The 21,947-nt window shown below is 39.0% G+C and overlaps 1 protein-coding gene across 9 annotated transcripts in view; it reads right to left on the reverse strand.

Moving 5' to 3' along the window:
* akt3a (v-akt murine thymoma viral oncogene homolog 3a) overlaps positions 1–2,486 on the reverse strand; it is a 60,072-nt gene extending 57,586 nt beyond the window's left edge. For 6 of the 9 annotated variants that reach the window (XR_002064296.2, XR_002064293.2, XR_002064294.2 and 3 more), the window contains exon 1: positions 1,980–2,286. The gene's annotated coding sequence lies outside the window, so the exon portion shown is untranslated. Of the gene's footprint in view, positions 1–1,979; positions 2,294–2,348 lie in introns of those variants that run through there. The other 3 variants (XM_005474327.4, XM_025897677.1, XM_005474328.4) reach the window with 2 other exon arrangements.
* Positions 2,487–21,947: the final 19,461 nt, after the last annotated feature.

Consider the following 21,947-nt stretch of genomic DNA (forward strand, 5'->3'; position numbering starts at 1 on the left):
TCATAGTCTGATTTGTCATAATTTTTCTGTTTTGTGGTAGGCTTTTCTTTGGCTGTCCCTACTTCACCTTGACCTGTCTTATTTGGCTCAGCAGAACTAAAATACCTGCGTAAATCCATTTGCTTTACACACGCACACATAACGGTCAGCGATTCTCTGCGCAATCAACCTCTATCACATGTTTAAGCTTGCTGCGGGAGATTTCATTTGTCACGTTTGAATAGTAAGCTAACGATTAATAAGACGATGCCAGAGGAATTGGTTCGCAATTAATCTGTGACTCACCGATCAGTACTGTCGCTCTCTATACACAGTTCGCGCGATCGCAAAGTGAAAGTGAAGCAAAAAACAAACGCAAATTCAAACGCGATTTCAATATGTCACATATTGACAGAGGCTCATCGATGCCAATGACATAATTACCCAGCTACATTTGTGAAAGAATGCAAAAGCATTGACATATTTTTCCCTTCCTATGATAGCCCGACGAGCAGGGCTGAGATAGATATTGGTAGCCCAACTGGAAAAATCGCTAGCCCCGGGATGTCGGGCTAGCGATTTTGCGAGCCCTGAATACACATACTAAACAGAGGCTATTATGTTCAAAACCAAAGTAATGAATATGCCTCGGTGATTACCTTATCGCCACTCAGTATCTCTGTGCATTTGATCAGATATGTGTTTTGTTTTGCTCTAAGCTTCTTGAGAGTTTGCATTAAAAACAAACCCACTGAGGGGGTCCCTTTAAGGTTGTAAACTGACATTTTGGTAAAAAGGAAAAGTATATTCCCTATTCACATTAAGGAGACGGATATGGAAAAAAACAAACCAAAGGATTACATTAAATTGTTTAAATTGAACAATTATAATCTGTTTGGGCCTAATTAATTGACCCAAGTTGTTTAAATTAAGCATTTGTATTAGAGATGCGCCAACTGACCGGCCAGGGACCAAATCGGTCAATTGCCAGTCTTCTCGGCTCAAAACCAGTGATCGGATGGTCAGCCTCCCATATGACCTATTGCAAGCTCAGAGCCAGCAGCCTCAGTATGAGCAAAGAATCAAAGCAGTTATGAGGAAAATTTTGAAAATGGGTAAAAAAGAGAAAAGGGTGAAGTTACAAAAATTAGGTAAATGATGCAAGTGCCTACCCTTTGTCATGTTACATAAATCTGGGGCACCTACTTTTCTTTCATAGGGTAAGATAAAGGTGGGTAAAAAGCAACTCATTTTCAGTTTATTATCTGTATATCTTTCCAGTAGCAAAGCCTTTTTTTGAGAGAGAGAGAGAGAAGATTCTGTAGCCTTATTGCAGTTTGGGGATTTTTGTAATGATCTCTTTAACATAAAGATAATATTTTGTTCTGATACAATTCTTAAAAAGAAAATAAGAATCAATAAAAAAAAATGGTATGCAAGTTTCCTCTTATTTTTATTCTGCTTGGGCTCCTAAATCGATTACAATCCAAATATCAGGCTCCAAAAGTAAACATTTGCAACACATATTCTTTACTAATTCAACCAGCACTATTCCCATTGTTATCAACTGGATTATCTACGAGTGTGGCACACCCTCTTAATTACTTGCCGTAACTTGTGTAGGCAAATCAAGCCAGGCCTAGTCTGCCGTTTCTCTGCATACCGCGTACATGCAAATCATCCCAATAAACCGCTGCCTCAAACTGCAGTGATGTATCCAGCAGGTAGGATGAATATGATTGATTAAGACACACAAGTACCACCACTGCAATACCTGCGTCACGGTGATTTGAAACAACTGACGCATATCACACGCAGGCAGAAAACTGCACGCACGATAAACGTTTAAAAACACTACTTTTTTATCCCCCGCCTCAGTTGTCCCTTGTGAGCGGTCAAACACACCTCGCTAATGTTATCACGACGCATTATCTTACTAGCTTTAGCGTGGCTCGTGCCGTGTTTACTGTCAAAACAGTGTGGCTAGCTAACAGTATTACCTGTAGCCGCAGGTGCGGTAGAGGTGGTGGTGTGTGGTATCCCCCTTGCACCTGCTGTTGACAGGACGGCTCGGGTTATTAATTATTTTTTCCACGCTTCTTAAGTGAGGAACACTAAGCTATCCTGGGACTGTGAGCTAAGTAAGCTAAGAAAGCGTCGTCGGTTCACCTTACGAGCCGATGCAGAAATAATCGTTTGGAGACACATCAAACGGATTTCCGCGGAGCTTTCGTTTACCGCAGCCAACGGTTGTTTTGACTCTGGTGAGAACAACCGGTGACGTCACCCAGGGAAACGGCAACCCCATTTCTGTTATGTCCCCATCCCCCACCCACATTCTCACACACACGCGCGCGCGCACTCCCTACCGTCTCGTCTCGTTCTCCAGTTTTCGATTTTAACGGTTTCAGTTCTGTGTCTGGTTTTCCTTCCCTGTGGAGCTCTCTCATCATCTCATCCCAACAACCCGTGCGTCTGTGCCGGCTAATAAGCCAAGTATCGCGAGAATTAGGTGTTTAGGCGGTTTATCTGCCAGATAACTGAATCACAAACACAAACATATCATCAGAGATAAGATGTGAGAAAGACTTTATCGATCCCAGAAGTTTGGAGATTATTGTGTCACAGCAGTCAAGACATTACACATCCTATGACATTAGCTTAAATAAAGAAGAGCAGTATGACAAGAGCAGAAAAAGTGGAGCACAATTTTTATAATAGAGCAATACCGTGATGTTTTCTAATTAGTTTTTATTTTTATTTAATTTTTTTTTTACCTTTTTTAAAATTCAGTTTAGTATTATTTGGTTTTCTTAGTGGGAAATAACTTGAGTTCTTATTCTTCGAAAAATGTAAATTTCGTTTTAGTTTTTATTTCTTTTAGTGTTTTTGTTAGTCTTTTAGGTAACAGCTTATAATAAGCCTATCATTAAGGGCCCAAGTCCCCTGTAATTAAACTTAATTTCCTCTTTTTTTATTTGAAATTACAATGTAATTATATTTACCTGGAAATACTTCAAGGTAAGTACACTAGAATAAGGGGGCACCAAGTCAGGTTTTTATGGGAAACAAAGAATTAATTACATTGTAAGTAATTTTAAGTACAGGGCAAGTGAATTTCAGTACACCATAGGTAAATTTAAGTACAGCGTAATTTCATTGTATTTTTTTAAACAACATTTCATCGTAAATCTTACATACTGTTAATCTTGCTTTCTTAGGTGCTTATTTGATATTCATTATGTTAATGTGCATGATGGATGTTCTATTATAGAACTGTGCTTTTATCATAATAATCTGTGATAATGTGATATTTATATATAAATGTGATAATGACTATTCTTTTTGTAACTTACACAAAAACAAATACCATTAAAATTTAAAATATCAAACTTCACAATCACTGTTCAACTATAACTTTAACAATAAAGTGTTCTAAATCCCTACTGCATGCCTACTATAGGGGGGAAATGAAAGAACAGGCAACTTGCACATCTAATAAATATTTAATAAAGATGTAAAACAAATAAAGATGACAAAAGATTAAGTCACTTCATAATACGACCTGCGCCCCAAAACGTACAGTGTACTTATATTAAGTATACATAAAGTATATTAATAATACACCAGAATTTTTTTGTTTTTCCTCAATATTTACCATGATATTACACACAATTTTACTTATGCTGTATTTAAATTTTACAGTATAATTCATTCTTTATTTCCTGTAAAAATCTGATTTATAATTTCAAATAAACACATTTAAATTCCTTTTAATTACATGCGAATTACGCCCTTAGTTATGGGCTATATTACAAGGTGTTACCGTTCTTCATTATTGTTCTTACAGTATTGAGCACATACAGATTTAGGAAAATCATTAACTTTTTGAAAACACACTTGCAGTCATCCAAAATCTCAGTAAACATCTCAAAAAACATGTCCATTAAATTAATTTTATTTAGTTTTCAAACGTCACAAAATCAATTTTCTTTCTATTTTTTTTTTTAAAAGTCTTGTTTTAATTTTTTTTTAAAATAATTAAAATGCATTTTTCACATCTAGTTTTAGTTTTTAATTAACAATAATAACAATGCTAGGTGGAAAAGATTGCTTCTGTGCTTGTGACAGCAGCGCTCAGCAAGGGTACAGCCACTTATCAGCTGTTCATCAGAGCTGTACTTACTTGAATCACCATAGGGGTGTCAAACATAAGGTGCACCAAAGGATCGAATTTGGCCTACTGGGTTACTTTGCAAAGTGTGAAATCATTAACTAATTTTTTTTTTTTACGTTAGTGTTGAAGCAAAGACTGTTGAACTGAAGTGAGGTTTTTACTTTGTAAGTAAAAGTACAAGGCGTGTGATAACTTTAAGTGATTATTCTTAAATAGAAGTGCATTATCATGTGTATTATGTTCAGCTAATTACAGTAGTGTGCAAAAATCTTGAGCCACACCAAATGTATTTATTTCTTCAAAATTTTCTGATAAGGAGCCAGACTTTCTTGTAATTTTTTAAGTGATCTTAAGCAATACTCCTCCAGAATTTCACAAGTTATATCAAGGTTTTATCAAGCATTGGCTCCTGTTTCATTCATTTTCAGTGAATGCGTCCAACTATGTTAAAATGAGTTTTTTCCTTGTTATTTTTGTTTGTTTGTTTGTCAAGCCACTTAACACTGATATATGAGTCATTCAAACTTAAAAACAGAACCTAAACCAAGGGATGCATTAGTGTTGTCTATACAAAACAGACATATAGCAAACAATTTTACATTACATCTACAAGCGCTTTGTTACTAGCAGCCTGCTGCTGCCTGTTTGAAAGGCATAAAATTACATTTTTCCACCAACAAGAGATTTTGAAAGAACTATTAGCTGAAAACCTGGCATATTTTGACATGGTGTGTAGTGTCTCCTTAAAAAAAAAACTAAGCAAACTCAACAAGTGGAAGACACAAGAAGAAGTGGCGGGCCTGAAAAACAACCTACAGCAGATGAAGAGTATCTGAAAGTCATGTCCTTAAGGAAAGAAAATCCAGCAAGAACCTGAGAGATACATCTGGCCCTCCAGCTAATCCAAGAACTAATTCTTAAGGAAGGGGAACAGGGAGAAAATGCTGAGGTATTCCAAATTACACAGGGATTGGATGAAAATCAGTGGAAACAGGTCTCTCTGTTTTGTATCCCTTGTCCCTTGCGAAACTGGACACATCTCACAAGAAACTTGTGGCTCAAAAAGGCCTGATCTGTGAATGGATCCTTGGCGAAACCCAAAAATGATTACCACACAGAAAGGCAACTGAAATAACAGTTAGAAATTTCAACAGGTATTGCAACAGAAAAAGGGAATTCACTAATGTACAAATGTTTTCAGTTAGACCAGAAAAACAACATCTAACCTCCATTTAGGTGCATAAGAAGGTATGAATTAAAGTAAAAAAAAACAAACAAACACCCAACATTATATTTATTCATCACAAGGCTGATACAAACCAGTTTCTTTATCTTTTGCTGAAGTATATCACAGTTTCATATTGACTCTCACCATTTGTAATATGTCCCATATTAACCCACACAAACCCACCCTTCAGCCCAAATGTCACCCTAATGTTACAATGTTACAATTTAATGTCATATTACAAAAAAAAAAGCCATTAGATGTTATTACCATTGACTGAAAAAGTACTTTTTCAGTTGTATTTCTGCTTATGATCATGAACACCATGTACCAAAAATACCTTCCAGGCTGTTCTATATTTTTCCATTAATTTCAGCTACATCCAAAAATATGACTCATATTAATAATAATGCCCCGTTCTGCAACTGCTGTCTCTGTGAATAAGCAACCAATTACTAACAATACTGCCAAAATTTTAGCTTCACCAAATGTCAACAAATGATCCATCCATTTTCTTTACCTTATCCAGTTCAGGGTCACATTTGGACTGGAGTCTATCCCAGCTGTTACAGGGTGACCCATTCTAAAATCAGTGGAGCTAAGTGTTACTGATATGGAAACCATTACTGATTTATTATTTACAGTTATGATCTTACTGTATTTGGAGAAGAGATTTTCCTGCACCTTCATGGGTTCTCTCCTCCCACTCCTCCCACACTTCAAGGACATGCAAGTTTGGCTTATTTGTAAGTAAGTAAGTAAAACATTGTTTACATAGCACCTTTCCAGACAAAGATAACAGTGTTTCACAAAAAAAATTACCAGAGTATTAAAAAATGAGAAAATAGGGAGTTAACCAAAAGCAAGTCTGAAAAGATGAGCTTTAGTTTAAGTTTTAGTTGCTTCTTGAAAGAGACCATTGAGTCCGTAGATCTCAAGATCAGAAGGAGAGGTCCAGAGTCTGAGGTCACTGTGGAAAAAGCGCTGTTTACTTTAGTAACACACTGCCTTGCATACACACATCCGTCCCCTTTCAGACTGGTGTGGTGGACAACAAATAGGCCATGATCACAAGATCCTCAGGCACCTGTTGGGGACGTTTGCCGATGTGAGCTGGTGCTTGTCCATGAAGTCAGAACCCAGAAACCCAAAATTTGCTTAGAGAAATGAACAATGAATCACATCAATGCTGTGATGAGTGTGATCCTAAATAGGTCGTAAGTGTGAATATGTGCGTGACTAGTTGTCTATCTCTATTAGACCTACAATAGACTTGCGACATGGCCCCCAAGATGGATGGATGGATGGATAAATGATATTCCTACTGTTGCTTGAAGAAAGCCTATGACATCTTTAAATCTTGAAAAGTTGAAAAACCCTTGATCTGTACTTATAAAAATAGAGATACCAGTTTAAGACACTGGGCTGTTGTATGCAAACAGATAAATCTTGGAAACCACTTACTCCTACAAGGCAATCTGGATTTCAGTTAAACTTTTTTTCATCTCTAAGATCAGTCTTGGAATAAACAAACAAAAACCATGAGAATTCACTGGGCCGTTGTGTTACATTGAAATGTTGTATCATTATAAATGTTGTAATAGATTTTTCTTTTGTTTTTTATTTCTGTTTCTATTTCTGTTTCAAAGACACAATGCAGTGCCTGAACAATGAGCCAACCTGTGAGCCTGTGAGGTCAACAATCCATGCATCCTCTTCACGCTGATATTTTCCAAATGCTGTTTACAGCCGGAAGGATCAGACAGCTGCACAGCATATGACTGAAATCTCTACACAACAGCTGATCAGTCTAGTGTAAACCAGAATGTTCAGTGCACATATAAGGCTCAGATTGTTTATGCAACACATTTTTTGAATTCCTGTGCAGTTTGTTTTAAGCCAACAGGGTCAGCTGTCCTATTATGGTTCTTTAATTTTGTTACAGCCAGTATTGAATTAGAGCATTCTAGCGTCAGTTTGGTTATTCAAGAGTTGATGCAGACAAATGATTCTTAGGCTTTTGATAACATCTTAGAAAGACATGTCCCTATATTAAAACTAGAATTGTCATTTGTTTGCTTTTTGGCCGCCATTATCATCATCTGTGTGGAGCATGGAGCTTCAGCAGCAGAGGGTTTAGGTACAGGACCATGGCTGGGCACAGAGTACAGACACAGGTGGACCTAGCGTGTCAGATAATATATGTGTGTACTGTTCTGGCCTCCCTTAACACACATACACGTATTGCCATCAGCTGGCCTTTTGCTCACAGGCCTGTGTGCACGAGGGGGAGTATGGGTAGCAACCAGCAGCAAAAGGAAGGTGTGTGTGTGTGTGTGTGTGTGTGTGATTGTTGTGTGTGTGTGTGTCTGTGTGTGTGTTGTGTGGAGGTCGAATAACTGAGGTGGGGGTAAAGAGACAGCTTGAAAAGAAAAAAGGCAACACAGGGGAGCCCTTCTGTTACTGTTGCTGTGGCCAGACGTGCCCCTGTGACACACACACACACACACACACACACACACACACACACACACACACACACACACACAAACACACACACAAACCTACAAATAACTTAGAGTCAGTAAGCAACTTCAAAAATATTAGCCCTCCAATAATACAACGACATAAGAGGAGTAAAACACAAACAAACAAAAAAAGCACTACATATATTTGAAATAAGCAGAACAAACTCAAAGTAAATATTCATATATATATATAGAGAGAGAGAGATCTGAAAGAAGCAGTACTTTTCTAGTTTTTAGCACAACATATAAAAAAGAAGAGATCAGCAACTTCTTTGCCATTCGCTTTGAGGTGTCCATCTTGCTTTTGTGTGTGTTTGTGTTTCACTGAGGTTTTTGCAATCTCAAGAAAAGACACTAGCTAACTAAAATGTTGGCAAATCTTTCAAAGACAGCTGGTGAAAGTCACACAAAATAAATAAATAAAAATAAAATAATGATGATGTAACAGAAGAAAGCAAGGTGACAGATGTCTCAACCTGTAGCTGGTGTTACATATAAATACATATCAGTTTGCTTCCTGTTTCCTGCTTCCTGTTTTCTACAGGAATAAAATACCTGTCAATATCTTCCTGAGGCCAAAAGAAGAGGAAGAAGAAAGATACACTGCCCTGGGAAACATGAATATCTGCACTAAATAGAATAGAATAGAATAGAATAGAATAGAATAGAATAGAATGCCTTTATTGTCACTATACGGTTGTACAATGAGATACAGAATAAATGCTGTATCAGTCCATCAAGTTTAAACTGAGATCCTTTTCAGCTGTTGGTGCTCGAGGAGAATGTCTGCACAGTGTTTCATGGTAATCCATCCAGTGTTTGCTTGACTGGATGAAAATTGGTGCACCCACAGATGAAATGACAATATAGTTCCTAAAAACTGCTCCATTATGATAATAACTGCCTCACGATCAGCATCCCTCAATGAAATCTATCCCAGCTGACACTGGTCAAGAGGTGGGATACACCCCAAGCAGATGTGCCAGTCATACCCACAGGCACAGTGAGAACATTCATAATAACATAATAGCTCTTCAGCTTGAGCAGATGCTGACCAACATAGTGGCTTGAATCGATGTCATCCTTTGCTGCTTTTCTTTGACTAGGGTATCCAGCTGCCTATCATTTTAATGTCGCCTTTTCTAAAGATTCTGACAAGTCTGTGAATCTTAACACATGACTGAAATCCGTTGTGTTTTAAATGTCTCAATAGAGTCACATTTCAATTTTTTGAAAATGCTCTGGAGAAATGTACCGACTGAAGAAATCTGCTGTACAAAGAACAGCAAACAACACAGTTTCACAGCCTTGATTTATGTGTACCTGGACAAAATTTATTTTGAATCTGGCCAGTATCATATGCACCGATTTGTGTCCTTGTGTTTAAAATGATTGTTTTCACTTTTAAAAGGTTGGATTTTGCTGCTCTCACCAGAAACCAAAGTTTGAGTCTTGCATGTGGCAGGTTTTCACACTTCATTTATATGGTTAATGTAGAAATACGTACATAACCTGTATGTATGTAATCCATACTGTACATAAAATACACAAAGATGCCAAAAGTTGTTTTACAGTGGACCAAAGTGGTGGTCCTTGTCAAAGGGTCAACAGTTAGCAGCTGTCCAAGCACATATTTGGACAGTTGTCTTGAAGAATCTATAAATAAGATTTTTCACCAGCAGTTCTACATTATTAACATCTCAATCCAGTCTTTTATGTTATTTCTTTTTTTTCCCAACTTCTTTAATTTATAAACTGTAAAAATGCATTTATGTCTGTTAAACTAGATTCTGTGATTATGTCAGATGTTCTGTTATTTCACCCATCTCTTAATATGGGTGTGTTTGTCTTGTAATCTTCTTTTTCCACTGGGAGTCCGATGTAACGGTGGACCCCAGGTCCCCTAGCCGTCGCTTCTTACCAAGCTGAACATATGACTCCCTGCGGGTGAGGGGATGTGCTGCTGAGTGAATAACACACACATGCACATACTCCTAGGTGACACCAGAGCACAGAAAGCCTGCCCAGGTTGAAAAGCAAACAAACACAAGGCTAAACTTCCAGCTTTTGATGATCATTACATCCCTAATCCCGTTCCCTTACCGCCTGTCTCTGCCCGCCTGCCACTGTGACTCCCTTCACCTTCTGCAACACTCCCTCCTACCTTAACTCCAGCCCCAGCTCCCAAAGCCCAGGGAAGCAGCCGTGCTGGCCGGCACAGCACCCTGTGCACCTACAGCCCATCCCTGGTCTCTTTGAAGTGGCTTCAGGAGAGAGGTCAGCCTTGCCCGGGAGACCCGCATAGAGGTAGGGACAGCTGAGGTCAATGTGCAGGGGATACGTACACACACACACATGCACATAAATGTATGCACACATGAGACAGGACAGAGCAGCTGCAGCCACGGTGTTGAAGGTGTGCTGTACAGCAGGACAGCTTGGGAGCCAGTATGGTCCAGCATGGCTCTGCTGTGCTCTGTTCTCCTCTGTTCTGGGTCACCTATTCTGCACTCAGGTGTGAAATGTAGTCTGCGAATTACCAGATGACCAGATATAAACTTCAGCTCGTAAACAAAATTTTTGTTGCTGTTGTATGTTTTATGTTGCTGCTGCTTTTCGAAAAAAAAAAAACTTGGAATATTTGGCTGCTATGTATTCACTGATGTTCGTCTCAGTGATATAATGGCATCACTCTGTCAATATTTGCATTAAATCAATAATTAAGATGGTCCACATCAGTGCAGTTCATACTGCTGTTCAAAGCAATGTGTGGCCAAAATACAAGGAGATCAATGCAACTCCACAAACTATCCAAGTTCCAGTCACATTTAATCTCCACCCTCTTGACACAGAGTCAACAAACTGAACATTACAGCCACATTACCCCACAGCTGTAGCTGTGAAAGGGTTTCATTTGTTGCAGGGATATTGCATTTGATTGCACCACACGGTAAACTGTTCCTATTATTTTGTCTATACCCAGTATGTGATCAAAACATTTCACTTCTGCAAATAGAGTGTCCAACTTACACCCTGTGTGCAAATGAGAAGGCACTTTGGTTTTGTGTATATCAGTGTGTAGTTGCTTATATGTGCTCGCTTGCTTGCCTGTTTATGTGTTATCCAGTGTTGTATCACATGTTCACACACTTGCTCGCATACGCATGTGTGTGTGTTTGTGGATACCTTCTGCTCACGTGCAGACAGGTTGAACTCTCCCTATAAACACCCCGTCCCCTGGCCCTTCATCATGCACACACTCACACACAAACACACAGATTGTCCTCTACCCCCACACTGCCTTGCATACACACATCCATCCCCTTGTTTGGAGCAGCCTGGTTTCTCAGGTTGTGCAGCAGTGTGCAGCTGCTACTCTAAAACGAAAAGCTGTGGGCCAGAAGAGTGGAAACAGATTTTAATTAATGTTACAAGAGTAGTAATAACAATGCAATAACCTCTTCATTAACTTTAATTTACAACTTCCAATCTTTCCATATTATGATTGTCAAGGGGAGGCGTTGGCTGATTAAAGCATCCAAGTCTGATGAAAACTGTAATGTTTTAAGACAGTTAAAGGTAAAGAGTGACCCAGAAATGTGTCAGAATATTAGAGTCTATGATAAAACAGATTTTCTTTATATTGTTATTCCGACACCCTGAATAAGAAATAAGATTATATTGTTATAAATCTCTGTTATAAATTGCTTTCATTCATATACTGTAACCAGTTTCTGTAATTTGAACAGTATTATACTGTAATGCCAACAGTAAGATAGTATAGTAGGTTTATACAGTAATTTACTGTAAAGTGCAAAGGATTGTGGGAAAATATTGGTCACTACCGTAATTCCATTTTACAGAAGTAAAACCTGCATGGGAAAAACTGACCAATGGCAGAGTCTTCTTTTAAAATTCAACTTTTAACCATCCTTTTGAGGTTGCAGCAAAAGGATAACAGAGAAAAGATATCACTTTAACAGTTAACTGCCACTCAGCACAAGGTGGCCACTTAAATTTACAGCAAATTACAGTAAATGCAATTACAACAGGATATTTTGCTGTAACTTTCTGGCCTCCAGCTGCCACAAAGTTACTACAGAATTTACAGCAGCCTTCTTACATTGTATCTATACATTACGTCCTTTTAAATAAGAAAACATGTCTATGACAGAAAGCTCTCCCAGTTCAACCTTGTGAATCAAATTTTTTGTGAACCTCCCACCATGATAAGATTCATGAGCAGCTTCTACGTCAGCAAGTTGTAATTCCTGTATCTCTGACAGCATGTGACAGCAGATTATTTATGAGTGAGGGTAAAAGTAATTATGTGATTGACCGCTGCTTAGCAGCAGCTGCTGCAGTAATGTAGGAATCATTTTGCGCCATGGTGATAAAGAGAGAGCTGAGCCACAAAGCAAAGCCTCTTGATATACTGCTTAGATTTGCTCTGACGGCCAGCACTAACGTCATAAGCTCTTGGAAGTGACTCTAAGAATGAGACTGCACATTTCAGGAAGGGGCTGTTTATTTTGCAGGACAGCTGGACAAGCCGACAGGACTTAGCAAAGGTGTTTTGTTCACTTTACGTTGTCTTTTATTATTTGTCGTTATGAGAAATGAGTGAATGAACAGGATGTGTTTGTAGACAGATGTTATCCGCATGTGACAGTGAGGGCAGCCAGAAACCCCATTCTACCGTCATCAAACATCTCCGAGCTCTGGACTCTGGACTCTGTGACATGTACATACAAATGAAATCCCTATGTCTCACACACACACACACACACACACACACACACACACACACACACACACACACACACACACACACACACACACATTACTCTTGTTGCTCTTCCAGCTACATACTGGAGCTTAACTGGGTGCCATCAAAATAGATTTTGTTCACGTAGAGGCAATGGAGGATGACACAGGAACACTGCCACTGCTGAGGTGTGACCTTGACATATGGCTAAACACATACTCTTATAAACGTTTAGAAATAAAATGCTCCCAGCTGCATTGAGATTGTAAAATATAATATAGAAAATATCGAAAATAATTCTGTGGTTGTTCTTTATAAATAGTTTATTATATTTCCAACACAAATTTACTACAACATGGATGGTTAAAAGCATGCTTAAAAGTGTAGTTTTGTGGCAACAGTTATTTTACATCTAAGATATTTCTGTATTGGAGGCTACAATTATGGTTTTGCATCATTTAGCAAGAAAGAAATTTTTTCAAACAACACCAACAGTCCTGATGAAGCAGGTTTATGACTTTTAAGATAAATAAGTAAATAACTTGAAAGGTGCTTGGCCAACTGATAGTCAAAAATATTTTATGTTGTATTAAGATGTGGAACCATTTATATGATTGTCTTAATTTGTCTATTTATGTTTGATTTCTTTAAAAATGGACTGACAGGCCTAGAAGTCATTACCTTTTGTGGTCTGTCCGGGAATAATTCAAAGGGTTCTTTACCCCTCCAAGATCAGGAAAAACAGGATATTTTGTGTCATATCATCATAAATATGCCACCTGGTCCCAACAGATGGCTGCTCCTCCCTAAGTTTGGTTCTGCCAAAGGTTTCTTCCTGTTAGAAGGGAGTTTTTCCTTCCCACTGTCCCCAAGTGCTTGCTCATGGAGTTTTCTATGTTTTAATGTGGGAATCTAAAGTGCCCCGAGGTGACTGTTGTCAAATTTTGGCACTATGTAAATAAAATGGAATTAAACTGAGCTGAACTAAATTGAATTAATTGAGCATAGTTTAAATTTAAATGACGAAAAAAAAAAAAGGAGGCTTTAGATTGACTTTCTGAAGAAAATGTGTTAAAATAATCCGAATGTCCTTCTGCGGTCCTTCAGGGAATCAGTTCATGGATGTTATGCAATCACTGACATCTTCTTTCAGTAGTGCTTATAAAAACAAATGGCCTATTTTCAATTATGACAGTCCAATATACGCATAAAAATGTGTTTACAATGTGTTTGAATGTGGTTTAATTTACTTTAATGACATTCTGTCTCTAGACTCTGTATAAAAAATGCTGTAATACCAAAAGAGTTCATGCAGTCTTTTATTAGGACCCTTGAATTAAAGTTAAAAGTGTGCGTTTCAATCACATCTTAATTGTTTGAGTAGAAATTCACTATGGAGGTTTACAGAGGTAAAACTCTAAAAATTGTGCCTTTATCCAACAGATTATGTACTTAACTGTGTTGTGTTTGAAAACATGATAACCTAACTACCTAAAAAAAATTAATCAATAAATTAATACAATACAATTCATTTTCAATACACAACATATGTGAGTATCTAAAGGGTATTTGACAAATAGGATAGAAAGGTCAGGATGTGACATGATAAGTAGGATCAGACAGGATGGGAAATGATGAAAAACAACAGATGAAACACTAAAACGTTGCTGCCCAACCTAGCCCACCCTGTGAGAGATGACAGCTCCCACCATTCCAAACCATCCCAGTCAATCTCAACATCCTCTCTGCATGTGCACAGCTGCATGTGTGCAGGAGCCGCCCCAGACCACTAGGGAGAGCTGCATTAGCTCCAGCTATTTGCCTGTCTGTCTCCCTGCCTCTCCCTGAAATTGCCGACTATGATGCAAACACATCTGCATGAGACAAATTCTGTGTGTTTTAGTTTGTTATAGAACATCTGGAGCAGCAGAGTGGACACCTTGTCTCTCAAGAGCACAGCAGCAGCACACCACTGGAGCTAAGATTGGTTTTAGGAAATATTGGAGTGTTTGTTGAATCCCTCACGAAAGCCAGGAGGACTGTTTCTAATGGGCCTACAGGAAGGATGTGGGTTACTGTCTCCGCTGTGTGTGTATGTGTGTGTGTCATTGTGCACGTGAGTTTCAGAGGATGTTAGGCTGTGCACGGCACATCTGTCAGCATCTGGGTGCACAGACTGTGTTTGGCTTTCCAACAACTGGGTGAGATCAACATCAAAAACACACACAGTTTGAGCACAGCCAGAGGACACAGCACACACACGCATTTCCAAAGCTTCTGATGGCCCCCAAGGGCCCCACAGTTTCCAATCCTGCCACTTCCTATTTCTGGTCTGTGCCTCAGTTATTTCCTTTGCACGACACTTTCTTTCTCTCTGTCTTCTTTTCTCTTTAGTCTCCTCCTCCTCCTCCTCACACTTGCTCACAGACACACATGAATACTTTATGTGTAAATGTGATTTTCCCCAGGCTACACACTCCTTGGGGAAGCACAGGAGGAATCATCTTCTCCTTCTCTGAACAAACTGCTGCGTAACATCTGTGTGCAGGAAGAGAGAGACAGATGTGAGAAGGATATCTGTCAAGGGAGGAGATGTCTCTCAGTTATATTTCTCTCTCAGCAATTTGCATTTCCCAAATGTGCCCTAAGCCGTGTTTGATAAGAAGACGCACATGAATGTGGGGCAGATACGATCAATTCAATTTATTTTCTTTTATTTTCTAATAAGGTTACCATAAAACCCATTACATTTTTATCATTGTGAATCCATTTCACACTAGCTCTGCTGCATCAGTAACATCTGACAGCCGTTACTCATAAACACTCCTGTGAAATGTGTTAGAATTTGTTGACAAAAACAATGTTTTTCAAAAAGGATAAACAGATTTTAGGATGTCACTTCAGTATAAATACTGACATACGACCAAGGTAATTCACTTTCATGACAGATTTAGGCGATAATATCCCATCCAAAAATATGCCAGCAAATACAACATCATAACTCCATGTCCAGTTGTTGTTTACTCAGTCAGTGTGTGATGGCTGGCTGGAGGTCGCACACAGGGGAGGGCTGCATCCTGTTGCCACAGTGTGTGCTCACCATATGGGGGGGCCTTTTCTCTAAGCCCTCTGGAAGTCCGCACACACGGATCTCACAAACAGAGCTAAAGCAGCCTCACGGATGTCACTTCTGTGGCGACATACACACACAGACGCAAACGTACACACACATAAATCTGCTTCAGCATCACAGTCACACACCCTCCAGATGATGAAGCTAATTGTGCCCCACTGTTTGATGGAACATGTTGTGTTTTTATTTTACAAACCGCCTTCTTGTTTATGGAGGGATATTGACTTTAGGTGGTTTGGAACACACTGGATTTGGTGATTAGAAAGGACAGAGGGTGACCTCAAAGTAACACAACTGAAGGTCGCCAGGCTGGATTATGTGATGCCATCATTTTTCATGGTAATTTATAATTGGTCATATCAATAACCTGAAATGAAATGACTGTGCAATGTGAAAAACCAGACTCAACAAAGAAACGTTCTCTGTCATTACTTTTGGTTTTGCTGAAACGCTGCTCTTGCACATTTCTCTCACAGCTCTGATTTGTGGCATTTTCAGCCACATTTTTAAAAAGTTATGAATCACTAACTGTACATAGCCTGCCTATCAAACAAACTTTAGGTAGTGAAAAGAGTGAAGCTTTTATTGGATAAACTGGCAGATATTTCCCTTGCTTACAGCTTGTTAAGGCTAAAACTACAGTAAAAGAGAGATGAGTACTGGATCTTAAAAAGGTGACTCTAAGCAAATGACTAACATAAAAAAAAACAACTTTTTTGTATTGTGCTTTTTATAGATTGATGTGCTGACCCCAAGAAGTGAACTGAATGCTGCAGGTTTAAAATCCACTTTTAGAAAATGTAATCATTCACTTTAAGAATGGTTGTAGTATATTACTGCTGCCAAGGAGTTTTGAATGATTTGTTTTGCCTGTTTGTTTGTTCGCCCGTTTGTTAGCAGGATTACTGGATGACTAAGAAAAATATATTTGGAATAATTTGCTTAAATACCTGACCAGAGGTAGGACAGTAACTAACTTCTGAGTTGATCTAGATCCAGGCACTTTTGGAAAGAATCTTTACCATTGTTATTTGGATGGGGGGGAAAAAGGCGATTCAAATATGCACAACCTTGGTTGTAACAAATGCCTTCCCATCAGCTCAAAACAGTATGTCCATTCACCTCTGAAAGAAAGGTAGATCATTCTATGTAAACACTACAGATATTTGTGAAAATCCAAGTACCACCAGCCATTAAAGATCACTTAGATCACCTTCCTTTCTCATTCTGCTGCTCAGTTTAAACTTTGGCAGGTCGTCTTGACCATGTCTAATTGCCTAAGTGCATTGAGTTGCTGCCATGTGCTGATTAATTATTTGCATTAATGAACAACAGCTGAACAGGCATACCTAATGAAGTGGCCGGTGAATGTATATCCGACTGAAATAAGAAAACTGATGTTGATATCAATTTCATGCCTCCCAGGGGCCAGAGGTTTCAAGTTATACCAACACTGAGCAAAAATCCATTAAAGTGACATAGTCTGATTAATTTATGTTTCAATTCTTGTGTGTGAAAGGTGAACAGGCGCATCGTATCACATGATATCGCTTTCATCTGATTCATCTTCCAGTTCTTTTATCCTTTCATGTGGTCTCTCTTTCTCTGCAATTTACTAGTCCTGAATAATGAGAGTGTGGCTCCCTCCATTTAGCCCAAGGCTTACAGAACTAACATCTGGGCTGTTTGGCAGGCTGGCTGCCATTGGCCTTGTTGGAAAGCCTCTTCAATGCTGCTCCAGATGCAGGCAAGGGAGGCCCAGCACACACAGATGGAGACACACACACACACATACACGCACACATCAGAGCTGGTATGTACACATGCAGTGCACACAACATTAGCAACATCGCTGCTTATACACACTGGCACAGTGCATACTACACACAAAAAAAGGCTTTTCATTCATGCACACAGCTGGAAATACAAATACAGATGTGGAGAGTTAAAGGCACAGTAATCCGCTGACAAACAATACGCACGCAAATCCAATCTCGCGCCCAGATGGAGACAGAATGGCAGGTGATGTGGTGGGCAGAGCCGGCGCATTGTTGGCACAGGTAACATGTTCTCAACAGCTGGCGCAGGTTAGGCATTCCTGGGAATTGGAGCCACAAGGCAAATGTTCCCGCTGGCTCGGGGGCTGGCGCTGTGGCAGGCAGGCTGGCAGGCTGGCACGCCATCACCCCTATCCACACACACTTTACGCAAAACTGATGAATGCTGGAGAAAAATGAAAGGCGCACGAATACTTTCACAGGCAAAGAACTGAACTGGTTATAGCGGTCATATGCGCATGTGCAGCAACATGGATTTCAGGTTCAAAGCAAACTGATATGCAAAGAAAGAGACGAGTAACGCTTTAGCATCATCCCTGCACAGTTTTTTCAGTGTGTGTGTGTGCACATGTTTTGTTTTGGTCTCTCTTCACCGTGTGGAAGTGTATTAGCCTTTTCACTGCCTGGGGGCTCATTTCCTGCCGCAGCTGTTGGCTAGTTCTTCTGACATCTGGACTGAAGAGAGACAGACAGGCAGGCAAGCAGACCGGCAAACAGAGGCTACAGTAACTCGTTTCATTTCAACATGATCTCTGAAATCTTAGTATAAAGATTTGAGGAGATCACACTGCTGCTCTTGCACTCTTGGCCTGCGCTCGGCTGCATCTGCTGTGTCTGTATTTATTTAAAGCTCTGTCCATGTTAGTGTTTCTCCCTCTCCCTCAGTGTATTTGTATGTGAATTCTGCCTGGACAGATAGCAGCTGCAGCAAGCCTGACCAGCTCCATACCTGGCTCTCACAGACTCTCTTTAGAGCTTTAAAAGTAATTAAAACATATAAAAATAAGCAACAAACTCATCTGCTGCTCATTATTAATTATGCTTTAGAAAATATTTTTATAGCCTTTTATCTATACAGCACTGAAATGCCCAAAGCATTCAACCCCAGGACACTCTACAGTGATTATCAGTGCTTTAGTAAAGTACAAGTTAAGCACACTTTCCTGGGCATTAATCTAATGAAGGGTGGCAGATGTGTGTCCTTGGTTGCATTTTCATTACTACTACTCATTGTGAGTTCACCTCACAGGCTCTGCCTGTTATTTTACCCTCTTCAACTCCCTCTAGACCTGTGACTGGCTTGTATTTCTTGTTATTATAGGATGAACTGCATTTATAGAGCGATTTTCTAGTTTTATTGAACACTCAAGACACACTCAGTTATTCATGCACACATTGGTACAGCATTTTTATTGTATAATAATAATAATAATAGTAGTAATAATAATGAAAAATTAAATTCATGTGAGGTCATAAAAGAGGCTGCCACACTAGCAGCACTGATGGAGGGATAAAAATCACACTCACTTTGGCACTCGGTCATTTTTTCCCCCAGATTGAATATTTCAGCAGTAATTGGATTGACGTGAAAATTGGTCCATTTTTTTCCACATTTGAAGTGAAATAATCTGATTTTGCTTGATTGCTTATCATAAAATCTGGCACATGAATGAATGCTCTCCCCAGGAACTGAAATAAATGAACTGATATAACCTACAGTCATGTGAAAAAGAAAGAGCAACTCATGACCCAATAACTTGTAGAACCACCTTTAGCAAGAATAACTTGAAGTAATTGTTTTATGTATGACTTTGTTGGTCTTTTTCATTGTTGCTTAAGAATTTTGGCACTTTCTTTCTTGCAACATGGCTTCAGTTCATTGCAGTTTACAGGCATTTGTTTATTCGCTTAAAGTCCACACAGCATCTCAATCACGGTGAGTTATGGGCTTTGACTGAGCCATTGCAGCACCTTGATTCTTTGCCTTTTCAGCCATACTTGTTGAGATTTGCTGCTATGCTAGCTCTCATTGTCCTGCTGCATGATTCAATTTCATCCCGCCTTTTCCTGTTGAACATACGGTCTCACATTTTCCTCTCAGTGCTTTGGTATACAGAGGAGTTCATGGTTGACTGAATAGATGTAACCAGTCAGTATGAAAAACGCTGTGCATTATAGCTAGAGTTGGCTGGAGTTTACTCCTTACATGGCAATAGACTCTAACAAGCTTTTAACATGGGAAGCAGATGGGAAGAAGATTTAAGTGTGCAGTTTTAGGGAGGGTCCTGTTCCCCGTCCTCTCCGTCAACATAGTACATATTGTCAGACATGGAGAATGCAAACTGAATGCGGAAAGAATGGAAAATAATGAATATGTTCTTTTCGATATTCAAAACATCTGTGAACTCTGTCAGCTGGACTGTTAAATAGTATTATGTGCCTTTTGCATAAGAAGCTATAAATAAACATCAGTCTCCTACCTCCAAAAGTGTTTATACAAGCCTCCAAATCTGCCATCAGAGATCGGACATTCAAATATTTTAGGGAACTCAAGCAGCCATCATTCTAATGTTAACCTGAGTTACACTCCTGACAGTCCATATTCATAGTGTCAAATTCAACTGCACAATGTAAATTCATTTTGTGGTCCCAACAGCAGGATAGAAGAGACGGAAGTCAAACACAGAGTGATCATTTAATGCAGAAAGACTCCAGAATATTGCAAAGTCCAAAACCAGGGATATAAATTCATGAAACACAGAGAATATGTGGCTAGGAAGCACAGAGCTATGAAACCATGGAACAAATGTTAATATTTGACAAAGATATCCCAAGTAAATACAAAATGCAGCTTTTAAATGTGATTTCATTTATTAAGGGGAAGAAGGTTAATAATAAACTTTGTTTGATTTTGTTTGATCTGAAACATGTAAGTGTGAAAAATATGCAAAAAAAACAATAAATCAGGAAGGGGCAAATCCTTTTTAATGGCACTGTATGTAGACAACACAACAAAGAACAAAGGAAGACTGAGACAACTGAGACAATATGCACACAAACAGAAATAGGTGGAGACTATACACAGCTGAAAACAATCAAGACAATGAGCAGGGGAAGATCAGAAAACTAGACAAGATACAGAAGATCAAAGAGCTGCCAAAACAAAACAGGAATTCAATTCAGTTTCATTTATATAGCATCAAATCACAACAGCAGCCTCCTCAAGGTGCTTTATATTGTACACTAAAAACCCTACAACAATGCAGAGAAAAATGCCAACAAACAAATGATGCACTATGAACAAGCACTTGGCAACAGCGTGAAGGAAAAACTCCCTTTAAACAGGAAGAAACCTCAGACAGAATCAGCCTCAGGGAGAAGCAGTCATCTGCTGTGACAGGTTGAGTGTGAGTGGAAGAAGACAGGACAAAAAACACACTGTGGAAGAGAGCCAGAGATAATAATAACTAATGATTAAATGCAGAGTGGCTTGTAAGCACATTGTGAGTGAAAATTTGAGTGAAGAAGAAACAGCATCCCCCAGGCCTATTGCAGGGTAACTAAGGGAGGATTCAAGGTCACCCGAAGCCTAATCTAGAAAGTAAAGAGGGTGTCCGTCTCCCGAATCAAAACTGGGAGCTGGTTCCACAGAATAAGAAACAACTAAACAAGGAGCTAAAATTAAAGCAACAACTCTGCAACCAGTCAACTAGGTATTAGACCTTTGTGTGTCTATTAATTAGACACACAAAGAACCCAATGCAAAGGATTAGCTAAAATGAAAGACTCAAAGGAGCCTAATTATACCTAAGGGCCACTGGGGAGCTATAAGAATGTAAAAAGTGCAAACAACCTAAATTTAAAAAGAAACAAAGAACAAAAACAAAGCAATCATGAGCTCTTAAAACTCAAAGTCCTAGCTCCAAGATTGAGGGGCCACGATGACTCGTAGAGCTATGACACCAGATATTTACCCTAAAAAACTGAAGGACCTAGCTTCTGGCTGATGGAATTGTAAAATGGCCCCTCAAAGAAGAATGCCAGGGGGCAAAAAGGATACTTTTTTGAGAAAACTACTGAAAACAGTGACCTGAAATTTTCTATAATTCCTTAATTAGTCTATCTTTCCCTTGGATATTTTTCCTTTTCATCAAATCAGTCAGATGAAGGCATTTGAGGAACTAACAATGAATGACCCTAAACACAAAACCCCCGGAATATGACAGTGACCTCTTTGTGTTCTAATTTTAAATCACATATTAATCAGCATTTGATAACTTTTCTAAGTAAATCTCTCTC

This window comes from Oreochromis niloticus, linkage group LG13, assembly GCF_001858045.2.
Source record: "Oreochromis niloticus isolate F11D_XX linkage group LG13, O_niloticus_UMD_NMBU, whole genome shotgun sequence".
Taxonomy (NCBI): Eukaryota; Metazoa; Chordata; class Actinopteri; order Cichliformes; family Cichlidae; genus Oreochromis; species Oreochromis niloticus.